Source organism: Punica granatum, chromosome 8 (genome assembly GCF_007655135.1).
Source record: "Punica granatum isolate Tunisia-2019 chromosome 8, ASM765513v2, whole genome shotgun sequence".
Lineage (NCBI taxonomy): Eukaryota > Viridiplantae > Streptophyta > Magnoliopsida > Myrtales > Lythraceae > Punica > Punica granatum.
Genome location: NC_045134.1, coordinates 621,152 through 637,506, shown reverse-complemented (window position 1 = coordinate 637,506; position 16,355 = coordinate 621,152). Strand labels below are relative to the sequence as shown.

General features: G+C 38.3%; 1 pseudogene; it reads left to right on the top strand.

Annotated features, from left to right (window-relative positions):
• The first annotated feature begins 5,793 nt into the window (after window positions 1-5,793).
• LOC116187731 lies at window positions 5,794-9,858 on the top strand (annotated as a pseudogene).
• Window positions 9,859-16,355: the final 6,497 nt, after the last annotated feature.

Below are 16,355 nucleotides of genomic sequence, written 5' to 3'. Positions count from 1 at the left end.
AAGCTCGGGACAACCGCCGGAGGGCCACGGAGAGGGAGAGGCAGCTCCCCGGGCTGGTCGACAGCCGGAACTCGAGGCGTGACCAAGTCCTCGGCTACCACATTATTTGGGTGAGGTCCGTGCCGGATGTGCGCAATGTGGCATATTTGAAGTGGTACCATGGATTCCGAGGAACGGTGCATATCGACGACGCTGGGATGCGGGATCGAACGAGGATGCGGCTTCTGCGGCAAATCAGGAACGCACGTCTCTTGTGCTCGTCAAGTGATATTTGAGGCTTCTGCAGCAAATCAGGAACGCACGTCTCTTATGCTCGTCAGGGGATAGTTGAGGAGAGGAAACAGGGGCATCGTGGGTGGTTTTTTTTTTTTTTTTTTCTTTTGGGACGAAGGGGAACGATTTTCAGAATTTTGCTCTTCGTTTTCATTTACTGTTTTGATTTTCCTTTTCGTTTTCGTTTACTTGTTCGTGACTGAATCTTCATTTCATCTTCTTCATGTTTTTTTTTTTTCGGGTTGTGTTCCCGGTGGCAAAGAAGTGTTGCTTCTTTCTTTTATCATCTTCTTCATCATTCTTCATCATTGTGAGCTACGAATCGCTCCTTTCCTCTTCATGGCATTCATGGCTGCTTCTGCTTCCTCCATCCCACGCGCCTGATGAGCTGAGGAGAGTGAGCGATGAGGGAGAGGTCGATAACTGTCAGCCAGGGGCATGGATGAACGGTTTTACGGTTTGTTCTCATGAAGAACCCGACGCAAGCACGCGTCTGTGAGCTGCCGAGTGTGTGTGTGTGTGTGTGAGAGAGAGAGAGAGAGAGACTGATGAATGAAATGAAGGTGCCACGTGACAATGATTCGATTTGTTTCGTTCCGTACGGATGATGAAACGAAGAAGAAGAAGGATAGGAATGAAGAAGCAGAGCAGCCATGAACGAAAGAAGAAGGAAGCAGAGAGGAGGAGATGAACTCTGAAGGTTGAAGCAAGCAGTGTTGAGTGTAGTGCGCACGACTGGAGGTTCGAAGCCAAAAAAAAAAAAAAAAAAAAAAAAACAGGTGCTAGATATATCCATCTATCAATTTTCACAGAAGACAATTATACGATATACTCTCTCTTTTTCTTTTTTCTTTTTTTTTAATGAACAATAGTCGTCTACCGCTCTTTTATAGGATTTTATTATCTATGCATATCAGCTCGTGCACCCTCGCTACAGGCATAGTTTAATTAATTAATTGACTTGAACAATCGTATCCTATTATTGATGAACAATTGTCCGGGTATGATGATTTGATTGTACAAATTTATTTATTCAAATCTTATAAGTTATAACAAAACGATTAAAAATTAAATGAGTCTCATTACTTATTATAAGATATATGTACTGTTCACGTGTAACCAAATATTCATAATAAAATAATTTTAAATAAGTAGAGTTTTGAAGGTCAAATTCACTGATCTGCAAAATATAATATAATATAATATAATATATATAGTCAATAAATTTTCTTGCAAATATATATATATATATTTAAAAAAAAAACAGAGAGGAGAAAATAAGGAAAATTCTCTTCATTTATCATCCATATGGGAATCGGGCAGTTCCTCCAGAAGACGGCAAGTACACTCCCTCCGAGCTACAATACAACAATAACAGATATATTGTATAAGTATGAATCTATCGATCAGACTCAGAGAGACGGCAAACCAGATCACACATTTGCGTAAATTGCATAAAACGACATGTTCTTCAGTCGGCATGTTACGTTACCGGACCGCCCATGCACAAGACACTGACTGCAGTGCAGTGCGGAAGGTTGGGGATTTTGGCTGTTCAGAGCTTTCAATGTTGGGGGTCATGGATTTCAATCCCACGGCTTCTCTTAATATAATATAAGGGGAGAGAGGGAAAGAAAGAAAGAAACAGACATTATTTTTATTTTTATTTTTTAAAATTAATGAGAGGAAAGATATAGTCGTGAGAAAGGTCATTTCACAGAACTAGACAGAAGGACTGTGCCGATGTAAATCTTAATGTTCAAGGGTTAGGTTGATATAAAAAATTGATCGAGGTCCATGTGAGATAAAACCCATATCTCGAGGACCTATTGGCCAATTTACTCAGCTACGCTCATCTCATGCGGGCTCGATATTACACGCTCCCTCCACCCCACGCGCCTGGTAAGCTGAGGAGAGTGAGAGATGAGGGAGAGGTCGGTAACTGTCAGCGGGGAGGGCATGGATGAACACAGTTTTTACGATTTGTTCTCATGAAGAATCCGACGCAAGCACGCGTCTGTGAGCTGCTGAGGGTGAGAGAGTGAGTGAGAGACTGATGAATGAAATGAAGTTGCCACGTGATGACGATTCGATTTGTTTCGTACGGATGATGAAACGAAGAAGAAGAAAAAGAGGAAAGAAGAAGCAGAGCAGCCATGAACGAACAAAGAAGGAAGGAAGCAAAGAGGAGGAGACGAACTGAAGATCGAGTCTGAAAATTGAAGCAAGCAGTACATACCAATTACCACCACACACACCCTTAAGAGTAGTTACTCACAAAATGTACGTACATACCAATTACCACCAACTAGCGGCGTATATATATATATATATATATATAATAAAGGCAATGTGGATAATGAGAGAACACAGAATCTGGAGTAATATACGATTTAAAGCCATGAGTACGAGGAAAGTCCTGGGATTGGAGGAGAATCATGGAGTTGGAGGAAAATCCTCAAACTCAGGCATCAATTCAATCCTGGTTTGCATACAGGATTGGGGACGGAACTAGGACCTCGTTTTGGTACGGCTCATGGTTACCAATGGGCCCTTTGATTAACTATTGTAACGGAGGGTTCATGTGCTTCCCTTCTACCTCTACGGATGCTAAGGTGGGAGCAATTCTAAGAAATGGAGAATGGCACTGTCCTCGTAGTACAGATCCGCAAGCTGTTGTTTTTTTTTTGTGTTACAAAGTAAATATATTTTTTAAAAATCAGAATCATTAATATAAGTATATAGGTGGGTTAAAACAAACATATAAGTATAATAAAAATGATATGAATAAACTACAAAAAAATCATATATAGAATTCCTAAGAAATATGATCTTATAAAAGAAGAAATTTATAACATAATGTTATTAACTGATAAAAAAATAAGGATGTTATAAATAATATTTTATGTGATAAATTTATATTAACAATAATTTAAGAATCTTATTCATATTAATTGAAAAAATTAATTTCAAATTACCATTGTAATAACTAGCTTACTCTAAGTTTTATTTTAAAAAATTTTATTTGAATATTAAAGTTAATAATTAAAAATTATTATTAATTTTTATAAGAAAATTGAAGTTTAAAAATGTAAATAATTATAATAAAAATGATATTTAGATATATGACACAAACCCCGTACAACGCACAGCCAAAAAAACTAATCCATTAGCAAAATTAGTTTGAGAGTCTAATATAAATTACTTTGAAAGCGCTATTTATGCTCCGACGACAATTGTTTCTTTTGTTATACTTCATTTCTTTCTATACTGCATGATACCAATTCTTTTCTTTTTCCTTATTCCTTTTCTTTTTCACCATGATATTCAATATTAATGATCTTATTATCTAAATCAATAAAACCATCCTCAAAATGCGGATATTAAATACGATATCTAAGTATTTCATCCTTCATTGAGTCTCTATCATTGGATAGCTGTTGTTTCTTTTCTATTTCTATTAGTTTTTTCCTCATATTGTGTGATATCAATTATTTTCTTCTTCGTTTTTTTTTTCCTCTTTCACCGTGATATCCTGCATTAAAAATTTGACCCATCCTCAAAAGGCTCAGCCGATCCTTTTTTTTTTTTTTGATAGGCGCTCAACCAATCCTTTTATAAAAATTGTAAGCTTGATTATATTACATAATTACAAGAGTATATGTCGGATTATCAACAACTGTATGGAGGAAAAGAGAGTTAAATCTTTCGGCCAGCTAGCCAAAAAACCAATCAGTGAGTGAGAAACTGTTGAATGAAATGAAGGTGCCATGTGACGACGATTCGATTCGTTTCGTGTCGTCCGGATGATGAAACGAAGAAGAAGAGGAAAGAAAAAGCAGAGCAGCCATGAACGAACGAAGAAGGAAGTAGAGACGGAGGATATGAACTGAAGATCGAGTCTGAAAATTGAAGCAAGCAGTGTTGAGTGAAGTGAGCACGACTGGGGGTTCCCCTTTATATAGGGGGTTTCAATTTCAATTCAATGGAAGAGGAGATGATGAAGGACGGATGACCGGGGGACTCTTGTAGTGTTCGGGCCTACTAACCGGTTTATCATGTGGGCCGAAGGGCCGAAAATATAATTATATATTGCATTTTCTTTTCTTTTTGATGAATTATATGTTACATAGCTAGATAATATAGATAGAAGTATTATTTTGTCCGAAAAATTGGTAAAAATATAGCATTATATATGATGACGTTTATTGCGCCCTTGGTGGCTTCGTGGATGTTTATAATTTTTTTTTCCTTATAGATAAGAACTTCCACGATTAAACTGATGAGTTTCAATTTCTTAAAACTTTTATTTACGGCAAGGAAAGCAATGAAGAAGAAAACGAAACATTATTATTTTTCAAGAAAGATGATAAAATGTATAATTTGTTATGCTTCAACCTAGAGCTTTCCTAAATAAATATTATTATTTATGCATTATTCCATCATGATGAATCACTTGATTGACAACATTCGGACTACCGGCATCCTGTCTTGGAGGGAATTGTAAACCCCCTTAAGTAGTGTCTAATCAAAATACCAACCACCTTAGGACATGCCTGTTTATTCACATGGTGATTTTTCTAAATGAAAAGCTAATGTTGAAAATTTAAAATTGAATATAAACGAAATTATTTTGAAAGTGCGTGTTATAATTTGTAATAAAAAATCGTGTTATACTAGAAAATAGAGTAAAGCTCATAATCTTTCTCTAGGTTGTATTTCAAAACTTTTAATGTAAACTTATATATATGAATTTGTTGATCATGCTAATTACACAGAACCATTATTGGTGATTGATCGTGAAATTTTTTCAGATTCTAATATATATTTAAACTTTATATGCGATTGTGTTAACAGATTTGTTTGTTCGTGAATCATTAGTTTGGTTGGTTAATTAAGTACACATCCAAATAAGAGCATATACGTGTCCTTTAAAAGAGTCTTAAATTAGCACTGTTATAAGGGTTTTCATGAGTACTTTCCTGAGGCCTGGCAAGTACTCAATCTCTACATAATGATACATTGTTTTGATGCATAACAGGTACTTTTCAAAGTATATACTTAATTTTTTTTTATTAAACTACTAAATTGCATACGAAAGAATCTAAAATAATGGGTCACGTGCAAGGCACGTGCATTTCTCCTATTATATATATATATATATATATATGAAATTCTATGGTATAATCAATAAGATCGATTGTACTATACAATAAAGAAAATTGCTTCAAATGTGAGTAAACGTTAAGTAATTTACTAAAAAAATAATTAAAGTTCATCGAAATTTGTGCTTTATTTCATGATTTTGATGTTTTATCTCGAAATATGTGTAGTTTACTTTAAAATTTATGTAACTTACTTCCTCTATTAGTAATTTAATCATCATCTTTATTAATAAATAATTTTCTAGGAATTGTTTGAGATCTTCATGATAGATATGCACCATACCGTATCAAATTACGTACTGCTAGCTGCCTTTGACGACAGCACGAATTAACTAGCTAGCTTATTCCAACTTCAATGCTAGGGTTACGCGGTCAAGAACTTGCTGAAGATTCAACAGTTTTGAATGGCTTGGTACATTCTTCAAAATCACCCATTTTATCTATTGTGCCTAGCTCATCTGGACATGTTGGGGTTCGTGAGAATGGTTATGCGACACCAAGGTCTCGGGGCAGATCGGCTATTTACAGTATGGCCAGAAGTAGAACACCATATTCAAGAGTTCATGTGGCCAGTACACCGAAGGTCTGTGCTGTGGGAAATATTGTCTACTATGTATTATTTTAGTACTGATCCTGTTCTAAAATCCTTCCCCCCCCCCCCCCCATTTCTCTGGCTTCCAGGGTTCTGGGCCTATGACCGATGGTTATGGTGGACGTTGACAGCTACTCAAGCATTGGAGCGTAACAGAATTCCTGGATCTGCTAAGGTGCTAATTTTTTGCTAGATTAAATGTTGGTTCATGTTTTCAGGAGTTCAGGAGTGGAATCATTTAATTTAGTTTTCCATTTTTATAAAAATGCAGGCTTTGAAACGGAGGAGTTCGATCTTTGAGAATGGTATCGGCTCTGGTGGTCCCTTACGTAGAATTCGTCAAAAACCGAATCTTTCATATCAGAAGAACTGGAGCATGCCAACTTCTGTAGCTGGTGAGCCTTCATCTTCCACACAGAAGATGCATCCAGTGAATGAAAGAAAGTTAAGCATAGGAGAACAGTCAAATATAGCACCTGTTTCATCAAAATCCACTGAGATGGCTTCCAAAATACTTGAGCAACTAGATAAGATAGTATCACCACCCAAAGAGAGGTCTTCACAGCTCAAGCTAGCAATTGCCAGGGAGAAAGCACCAGCCAAGCTGTCTCCGTCCAAGTTACAAGGATAAGCACTAAAAAGCCTCAAACATATTGATTCATCAAAGTTCTTGGAGTTCGCCCGAGATAACAATAAGCCTGATAATTCAGTTCCCAGATTTTCACATGATTCTGGAGAAACTAGTAAGGAAAAGCAGGGTAAGTTTGAACAAACTGGTCCGTTGAGAATTTTTGCTGCTTCAGACAAACCTTCTCCTTCAGTTAATGACTTCGAGAATGCAGTCCTTTGCAAAAAAGATGCAGTCCTGATCAGCACAACAGGAGATGCTAATTTGACCAACTCTCTCCCCCATATTCCTGCTCAGAAGAAACGTCCCTTCAAGATGAGTGCACCTGAGGTAAGTCTGATCAACGGTATTTCTTTTATCAAGATTGGACTATGAGTTGGTCTCTGATGTAAATTCATTTTCTTATCAATGAAAGTTTCACCATTCATCAAAAAAAAAAAAAAAGATTGGACTATGCAAGTGTCTTGTCCATGGACTTTCTCTGGTTTTCCTGTTGTGAGGTTGATTTAATTAGTGGTTCTGTTACTACATTTAGATATAGGTTCTTATAAATTTTCAGATGTCACTTTCCTACTCTCTCACAGACTGGTTATACTTTTGGAGTGCTGGTGAACAACTTTTGGATTTATGATAAGTAGTTGATAGTCATAGTTTGTTCTCTGATCCGTCTTTAATATATACGTACTTTTTAATCATACTATATTGTCTTAGTAATTGTCACATAATTTTCAAAGTTGTTATGTTATTTGGTTTTAGGACTACTTGGATTTGGAGGATGATAGTTATCCCAATGGGGTATCTTCTTCATTGGTTGAAGTAAGGGAGAATCGGGATACCTGCACAGTTGAATGCAAGACAAGTGATGCTCAAGCTACTATTATTTCAGGGAAGCATCAGACTGTTACTGATGATAAACCCTCAACGAATTTTTTCACAAAGGAGACATCTAAACAAGGTGCTGATGGAAAACAAGTAGTTGCTCAAACACGTGCAGATAACTTTCCAAGTATACGGGTTGCTAGCACTAGTTCTCAATCAGATCTGCTGGCTACGCATTCAACTTCAGAATCTAATAAAGCAGCTTTATTGAAGGATCCTGCTCCTCCTCTGTTCAGCTCTGGTGATAAAGTTGGTCCTCTGAAGGAGCAGAATGTCCCCAGCGCTATTTTTGGATTTGCTTCTAATAACAATTTTACCGCCAACAGTGCTATATCCTCCTGGGAACTAACATTTAGATTGTTATTTGAAATGGAACAACTTAGACTGAAAAAAAAAATAACAAAAGAACACTTTTCTTTGACTTTGTATGAGTTATTTTGTTTTGTAGTGGGTAGATGTTATATTGATCCTATCTTTCTTATTGGCAGTGTTGCGTCTGATGTTGGTGGTTTATTTTCCTCTTCGACGAAGACGCCTGAATCTGATAAAGCTGAAGAGAAGAAAACCTTGAAGGATGGGGCGCCCTCTGGTTTGCCTGAGGGAGAAACTTTGGCTATTGTGTCAACTTCATCGCCAACCTTTACATCCGGAATTAAATCGGCTTCAAGTAATGGATCCACTTTTTCTTCCCTAATTGCAGTGGACTCAAATGCTTTCACGAGTCAGAAGCCATTTAGCATCCCTTCATTGCCTGTCACCTTTAGTGGCAACAACAGCAGCAGTTACGCTATCCTCCATCATTACTGCCACCGCCTCAAATCCAGCTCTACCGACCTTCAAGTTTGAATCTGCTCCATCAAATTCAGTTTCTCAAGCATCATCTCCTGTTGTGGTACCTTCAGAAGAAGGCAAGACCAAGACTGATATGGGCTCCGGGAATATATTTGGCAGTACTTCTCTTGCTGTAAATTCTACCTCTGGAAGCAGCATTTTTGGGTTTGGTGCTGCGTCTGCCATTTCAAATGCCAATTATCAGAAAGAGGTTTCTGCAACTACTGGTGCTGCCAATGGATCGGCCCAGGTTCCAGAATCTACTGCTACTGGGACTGGACTTGTTTCCTTCACTCATAGTGTTCCCGTTCAGTTTGGGTCGTCTTCATCATCTGGGTAGTCCACGACTATGGCAGCTCTTTCCACCAGCTCATTGTTTGGCTCATCCTCTGCTACCAAACTATTTTCGTCAGGTACAATACCTTCTTCAGAGCCCCGTTCTGTGACCCCGAGGTCTTCTAGTGCATTTGGGCAAGCGAATACCACCACATTTGCTTCATCATTGACCTCAAAATCCGAATCTACTGGCTTGTCTTTCGGCTCATCACCTTCCTCTAGCAATGGTTTCATTTTTGGATCTGCACCTGGTTCATCAGCCTCTAGCAGTGCTGCAGCTTTTGGATTGTCAGGGACCTCATTTTTCTTGGGTCTAGTGGCACTTCTTCTGTCTCTACTGCCCCTCCCGGTTTTGGGTCCATTGGCACTTCATCTGCTTCTACTGCCGCTCCTGTTTTTGGATCCGTTGGCACTTCATCTGCTTCTAGAGCCGCTTCTGTTTTTGGATCCATGGGAAGTTCATCTGCCTCATCTGGTGCTTCTGTTTTTGGATCAACCACAACCTTTTCAACCTCCAGTCCCTTCGGATGGATGGGTGCCTCGTCGGGTCCCACCTTATCATTCACAGGAGCCCCTGCAAACACCTCATCCGGTACAACCTTCTCGTTCACATCATCCGATGCTAGCCCTGCACCTCCACCTGCGTTTGGGAACTCCAACTCCCCCTTTATATTCGGGTCACCCTCACCCGCCAATAACAATAATGCCGACCAAATGAGTATGGAGGACTCTATGGCTGAGGACACGGTCCAGGCTAATCATGGTGGTACCCCTCCAACCCCATCGTTTGGTCAGCAACAGCCCGTCTCAGCACCAGCAGGCTTTGTATTTGGTTCAAATGCTGGTGCTGGTACGAATCCGTTCCAATTTGGAGCTCAACAGAATCTCTCCATGCCGCAGAGTCCATCTCCATTCCAGGCTACAGGAAGCCAGGACCTCAATGCCGGTGGGGGGAGCTTCTCACTGGGTACGGGGGGCGACAAATCTGGGCGTAGGATCATCAAAGTCAAGCATAAGCGACGGAGAAAATGAGATGAAATTTGCCCGTGTTGTGTGATACTGAGAGATTCCTTTGGCACATGCGGAGAGGGGTATGGAGCCACCTGGTTCAGGGCTCTTGTGGGAATGGATCTGGTAATTTGATCTCCCGCCTCCGCTGCCTCTCTCGATTCTCTCTCTTTGTTCTTTCTTGTTCCGAAATTCTATAAGAAAAAATTACTACAGCGATAATAATAGTAACGACGATCATAACTAGGAAGGATCCTGCGCGTCTCTAACATTGCTTTCATTTGGTAGTATTTACATATGATCGCATATAAGAGAAGCTCTAGGAATATTGGAAAATAAAATAGGAACAAATTAATATAGCGTGACTATTTTAAAGTGGATAAGACCATATAATTCCGAACCTGTCTTAACTTGATGAACATATAGACGTAAAGGAAAAAATTTACGATATGATGAGTTAAATTATTATTTTTGTCAAATTATATGAGACCCCATTACTGGTCTTCGTACTTTCACGGATTTATTTTAAGTTAGTATATAATCTTAGAAATTTTAATAATTCTCTTAGTTAAAAGGTTTAATTTTCTAATTTGATTATATTTAAGAACCATATGCTTTTATCATGAGAGGTGTAAGAGACAATAGAGATCCCTTAAAGTGCTGTTCGGATCGGTGTAATTTAGAGGGAATTGCCGGAGTTTTCTGTGTTTGGCATGAAACTCGGGCCCGTGAATCTCAAAATTGAGATAAAGTATACGAAAGGTTATAAATATTGTGTTAATCATAAATATTTCCCCCCAGAACAAAATTTAATATATGAGAAAAATGAAGTATGAAAGATCGTAAATTTCATCAATAAAGTCATTGATTGTGCATTTACCTCCTACCTCATATCCCAGCTGAGCAGTAAATTTTGTGTTAACTTTAAAGGATTAACAATCCAAGTAATGGAATATTTTAGCTATATTTAACAGGGCTGTTCAGTACACGGCTATATATCAATATCAATATCAATATCAATATCTATCTTGAAATTGGATTACCTCCAGCTCCACCTCGGATGGTAGCATTTGCTTGAGCTCGGATGGTAGCGTGCGTTTGAGCTCAAAGGCACGTTTTCTCCTCCGTCTTATTTCTCTATTTATACCACGACTAAAAGTGCATCCTTCAACGAATGATGGGTTCCCACAATCGACGATAAGCTTTTGAAGTGATACAACACCCTTGGTCAAGTACGCTGCAAGGCCATACTCCACTTTGCGCCCAGTAAATCGTACAAATTCTATCACCCGTAGAAATTGATGATGCAAGTTAGCTGACTCCTTACTTGTGATTAGCCATTCATCGAGGTGATCCACCTTTCAAGAAAAAGGAAGAACGCATTTTATTATCTTTAATTGATCATCAGAAGTGGAGTCAAGATAGAATTAATAAGAGGAAAAAAAATATACATACATATATATATAGTTCATTGGCACAAGACATATGATTGTTTATGAAGCTGTCATGTAGTTCATTGGCACAAGACAAATATATATCAATAAATAAATAAATAAGAGACAAACATTCATCTGAAGGAGTAGAATTATATATGATTTCACTAATAATCACTCGAGGAAGAAGTCGATCAGGACATAAGTAGAGATCAAACCGAGTGTTAGGTAATTAAGAAAATTTAACTCACATCCAGCGTAAGATATTGCAAGTACGGGACGACCTTTATCAGAGAAGTCACTCCGTGGAGAGTGTGCATATCATTAAATCCTCCTAATGTCAAGGACAGGTGCTTCAGACCGCTTAGGTCAGGATGATGAGGCAATCAATGTGGTACCTGTAAAAGGAAAAAAAAAATTAAGTATGTGCAAACATCCTTTAATTAAGAGCAAAAAGGGACTCTGACGGACAGGGGGGAGAGAGATTTAGACACTAATTGGACTTGCAATGTGGAACTAACCATGCGCCAATATAATGTGTCCAGTCGAAGGGACTGACGAAAAGGAAAACCGAAAAATGCAAAACTTGAAGGAGCCTGACGTCTATGATCATAACCAAAAATAAAAATTCAAAACAGAAAGCTTTTATAAGAGAGAGATTGAAAACCTGAGGGAGAAGAGAACTACGTACCTCTCCAGTCGAAGGGTTAGATGAATTGCGCTGCTTGGGAGCCCGTCAAACTCTTTAGATGATATACCTTCTTATATATATATATAATCCTAAAACCCTAAAATATTAAATTCATCCATCCGAGAAAAGACCCGTAAAAACTAAAGAGATTCTCTCTCCATATCTATATATGGATATAGAGAGGAGGAGATGAACTGAAGATCGAGTCTGAAGGTTGAAGCAAGCAGTGTTGAGTGTAGTGCGCACGACTGAAGGTTCGAAGCCAAAAAAAAAAAAACCAGGTGCTAGATATATTCATCTATCAATTTTCACAGAAGACAATTACATGATATAAGTACAAGGATTTATGCCTTCTTTTTTTTTTTTAAACGATAGTCGTCTACCGCTCTTTTATAGGATTTTATTATCTATGCATACCAGCTTGTGCACCCTCGCTATAGGCATAGTTTAATTAATTAATTGACTTGAACAATCGTATCCTATTATTGATGAACAATTGTCCGGGTATGATAATTTAATTGTACAAATTTATTTATTCAAATCTTATAAGTTATAACAAAACGATTAAAAATTAAATGAGTCTCATTACTTATTATAAGATATATGTACTGTTCACGTGTAACCAAATATTCATAATAAAATAATTTTAAATAAGTAGAGTTTTGAAGGTCAAATTCACTGATCTGCAAAATATAATATAATATAATATATATAGTCAAGAAATTTTCTTGCAAATATATATATTTAAAAAAAAAACAGAGAGGAGAAAATAAGGAAAATTCTCTTCATTTATCATCCATATGGGAATCGCCCAGTTCCTCCAGAAGACGGCAAGTACACTCCCTCCGAGCTACAATACAACAATAACAGATATATTGTATAAGTATGAATCTATCGATCAGACTCAGAGAGACGGCAAACCAGATCACACATTTGCGTAAATTGCATAAAACGACATGTTCTTCAGTCGGCATGTTATGTTACCGGACCGCCATGCACAAGACACTGACTGCAGTGCGGAAGGTTGGGGATTTTGGCTGTTCAGAGCTTCAATGTTGGGGGTCATGGATTTCAATCCCACGGCTTCTCTTAATATCAGGGGAGAGGGGGAAAGAAAGAAACAGACTTCTTTTTAAAAAAAAAATAATGAGAGAAAGATATAGTCGTGAGAAAGGCCATTTTACAGAACTAGACAGAAGGACTGTGCCGATGTAAATTTTAATGTTCAAGGGTTAGGTTGATATAAAAAATTGATCGAGGTCCATCTGAGATAAAACCCATATCTCGAGGACCTATTGGCCAATTTACTCAGCTACGCTTCATCTCATCATACAGCAATTAATGCAATGCTGGCGGTGCGGGCTCGATATTCCACACTCCCTCCATCCCACGCGCCTGGTGAGCTGAGGAGAGAGAGAGATGAGGGAGAGGTCGGTAACTTGTCAGCGGGAGGGCATGGATGAACACAGTTTTACGATTTGTTCTCATGAAGAATCCGATGCAAGCGCGCGTCTGTGAGCTGCTGAGGGTGATAGAGTGATGAATGAAATGAAGTTGCCACGTGATTACGATTCGATTCGATTCGTTTCGTTTCGTACGGATGATGAAACGAAGAAGAAGAAAAAGAGGAAAGAAGAAGCAGAGCAGCCATGAACGAACAAAGAATGAAGCAGAGAGGAGGAGATGAACTGAAGATCGAGTCTGAAAATTGAAGCTAGCAGTACATACCAATTACCACCACACACACCCTTAAGAGTTTGCTCACAAAATGTACGTACATACCAATTACCACCAACGAGATCGGGCTATTTTCAGCACTCGAAAAGAGAACGAGACGACTCTGTAATTGATATTCTTCTTCCTAATAAGTAATTAGACTTCCACTTGAAGGTTAATGCCTTTTACAGTCACCCCCAAAATACGAGCAACCATGATTCTCCCCATATATATAGCCACTCCTCATCCTCCTCCTCCCCCCGAACACTTAGCTACGAAGCAAACTATCTTGCTCAACAATGGCAGACAGTGAACAAGTGATCCTCAATGAGTTTTTCTTCTTCTTCCTCCTCCCTTTCGTTGTTTTATGTTCCAAAAAAAAAACAGGATTAGTTTGGGGCCATTCATAGAAGGGAAAAAAATACCAATCGAAATGAACCACAACGAGATACACCCAATGAGCAATGCTTCAACCTTTCGTACGTTGAAACCGGCCAGCTTACGACCCAAGCCACAAGCTATACACATCACGTGACTCTCCTCTCCTTGATCGGTGATGATGAGTTGCTTATAATAATTCATTAAAAGAGATGCGGGCACGAAGATGGGGACGGAGAGAGAGAGAGAGAGAGAGAGTGGGTTAGAGATTCCAGCTTCCTAGCCCACATCCCCTGAATCCCCTTCATACAATATTATCAGAATCAGACCGGATAATGAATCGTAAGGCGTATGGGTTCATGGGTTTATGGGTTTAACCGAGGGTTCAATGGATTGGACCGCGCGTTTAATTAAAATAAAATAAATTTCATATTATTAAAAAAAATTATGATAATTAAGATAGAAGTATGATAATTTCAAAGAAATATAATAATAGTATAAGAAAACATCTATATTTAATATTTCTTATATTAAAATAAATATTGAATTTTAATAAGTACTTGAAAGTATAGTTTAAAGAATAAGAAAGTAGTGGTGGCTTGGTTGGTAGTATGTTAGTATGGAGAGCGAGATGTCACAAGTTCAAATCAAAAAGAAAAAAAACTTTTCTTTTACATTCTTGTTTGATCATCTTCTTCTTCTTCTTTACACAGATGGTGAGGTTCGGGTCAAGTGCAACCTGTGCAATGTTAGCTTCCAATCAATGAGTCAGCTACTAACCCATCAAACGATCCATAAAAACGCCCGATTTCCTTGTAGGACCTGCGGTCGGCGTTTCCTTAATCGGGCGGACTGCACCAGGCAAGAGGAGGCCCGCCGCCACTAATGACCAAGGTAATTTGATGTTCACCACAAATGACTAAAGTAATTTGATGTTCTGTTCTGTTTTAATCATCCTCCTCCTCCTCCTTCTCCTTCTTTTCCTTCTTCAAATTTGCAATTTGAGTTTTCAGGCAAATCGGACCGGACATAGTGCCGGTTCCTGGTCTAGTTCTGATAACAATGCTCCCACATCAACTTTGCTTTCTGTTACTAGGAAAAATAAATAAATAAACCCCGCGCGCTAGGTAGGTGTGGCTATCACTCGTCATTCCTTCACCTTCCTCCTACATCGTCATCCACGTAAGTATATACATTCATTTAATTTGCATTAAGGTTCTTAATATTAGAAATGATGACGATATCTATTGCGAAATAAAACTAACTGTTTTACGTGTCTTTCTAAATTAATATTTAATTTACTCAAAATATTAGCTTATTTGAATCTTTCATTTTTCCTTTAATTGCTGGTTAGCGGTGGAGCAATGGGAGATTGCATCGTCCTAGACACAGTGTGATGGTCAGCAACTCAGCAGACACGAGACGAGATCGGGCTATTCTCAACACTCGAAAAGAGAACGGGACGACTCTATAATTGATATTCTTCTTGCTAATGAGTAATTAGACTTCCACTTAATTTGGATAATTAATGATCATATTATGTAAACTTCTTGCCGTAAAAAGTTAATGAATTTTACACAAAAAAAAGGGCTTATTGGATAAAACTTAAAAGGCCCTTGGTCCAGCCCACTATCTTCTTCTTCTTCGTCTTCTTCCTATAAAAAGCATGCCCGCCTCTCCCTAAGTCATATCACCGATCACAGTACTCCGCTAGCCCTTTACGAAAATAGAATGAGAAGGGAGAGCGAGCTTACTTCAATTCCTTCGATTCCTCCGATGGACGACTACATCCCACCTCACTTGAGCCTTTCAGCCTTGAGAGTGTTCAAATCATTACACAACCAAGCAATTTTTACTCTAAATAAAAAACCCATAAAAATCGGCTGGTTTAATGGATTCGACGATTTAAATTTGCAATTTGAGTTTTCAGGCGAACCGAACCGAACATGGTGCCGGTTCCCAGTCCGGTTCTAATAACAATGCTCCCACATCAACTTTGCTTTCTGTTATTAGGAAAAATAAATAAATAAACCCCACACGCTAGGTGGGTGTGACTATCACTCGTCATTCCTTCACCTTCCTCTTACATCGTCTTCCACATAAGTACATACATTCATTTTAATTTGCACTGTGGTTTTTAATATTAGAAATGATGATGATATCTATTGCGAAATAAACTAACTGTTTTATGGGCCTTTCTAAATTAATATTTAATTTACTCAAAATATTAGCTTATCCGAATCTTTCGTTTTTCCTTTACTTGCTGGTTAGCGGTGGAGCAATGGGAGATTGCATCATTCTAGACACAGTGTGATGGTCAGCGATTCAGCAGACACGAGACAAGATCGGGCTATTTTCAGCACTCGAAAAGAGAACGAGACGACTCTGTAATTGATATTCTTCTTGCTAATGAGTAATTAGACTT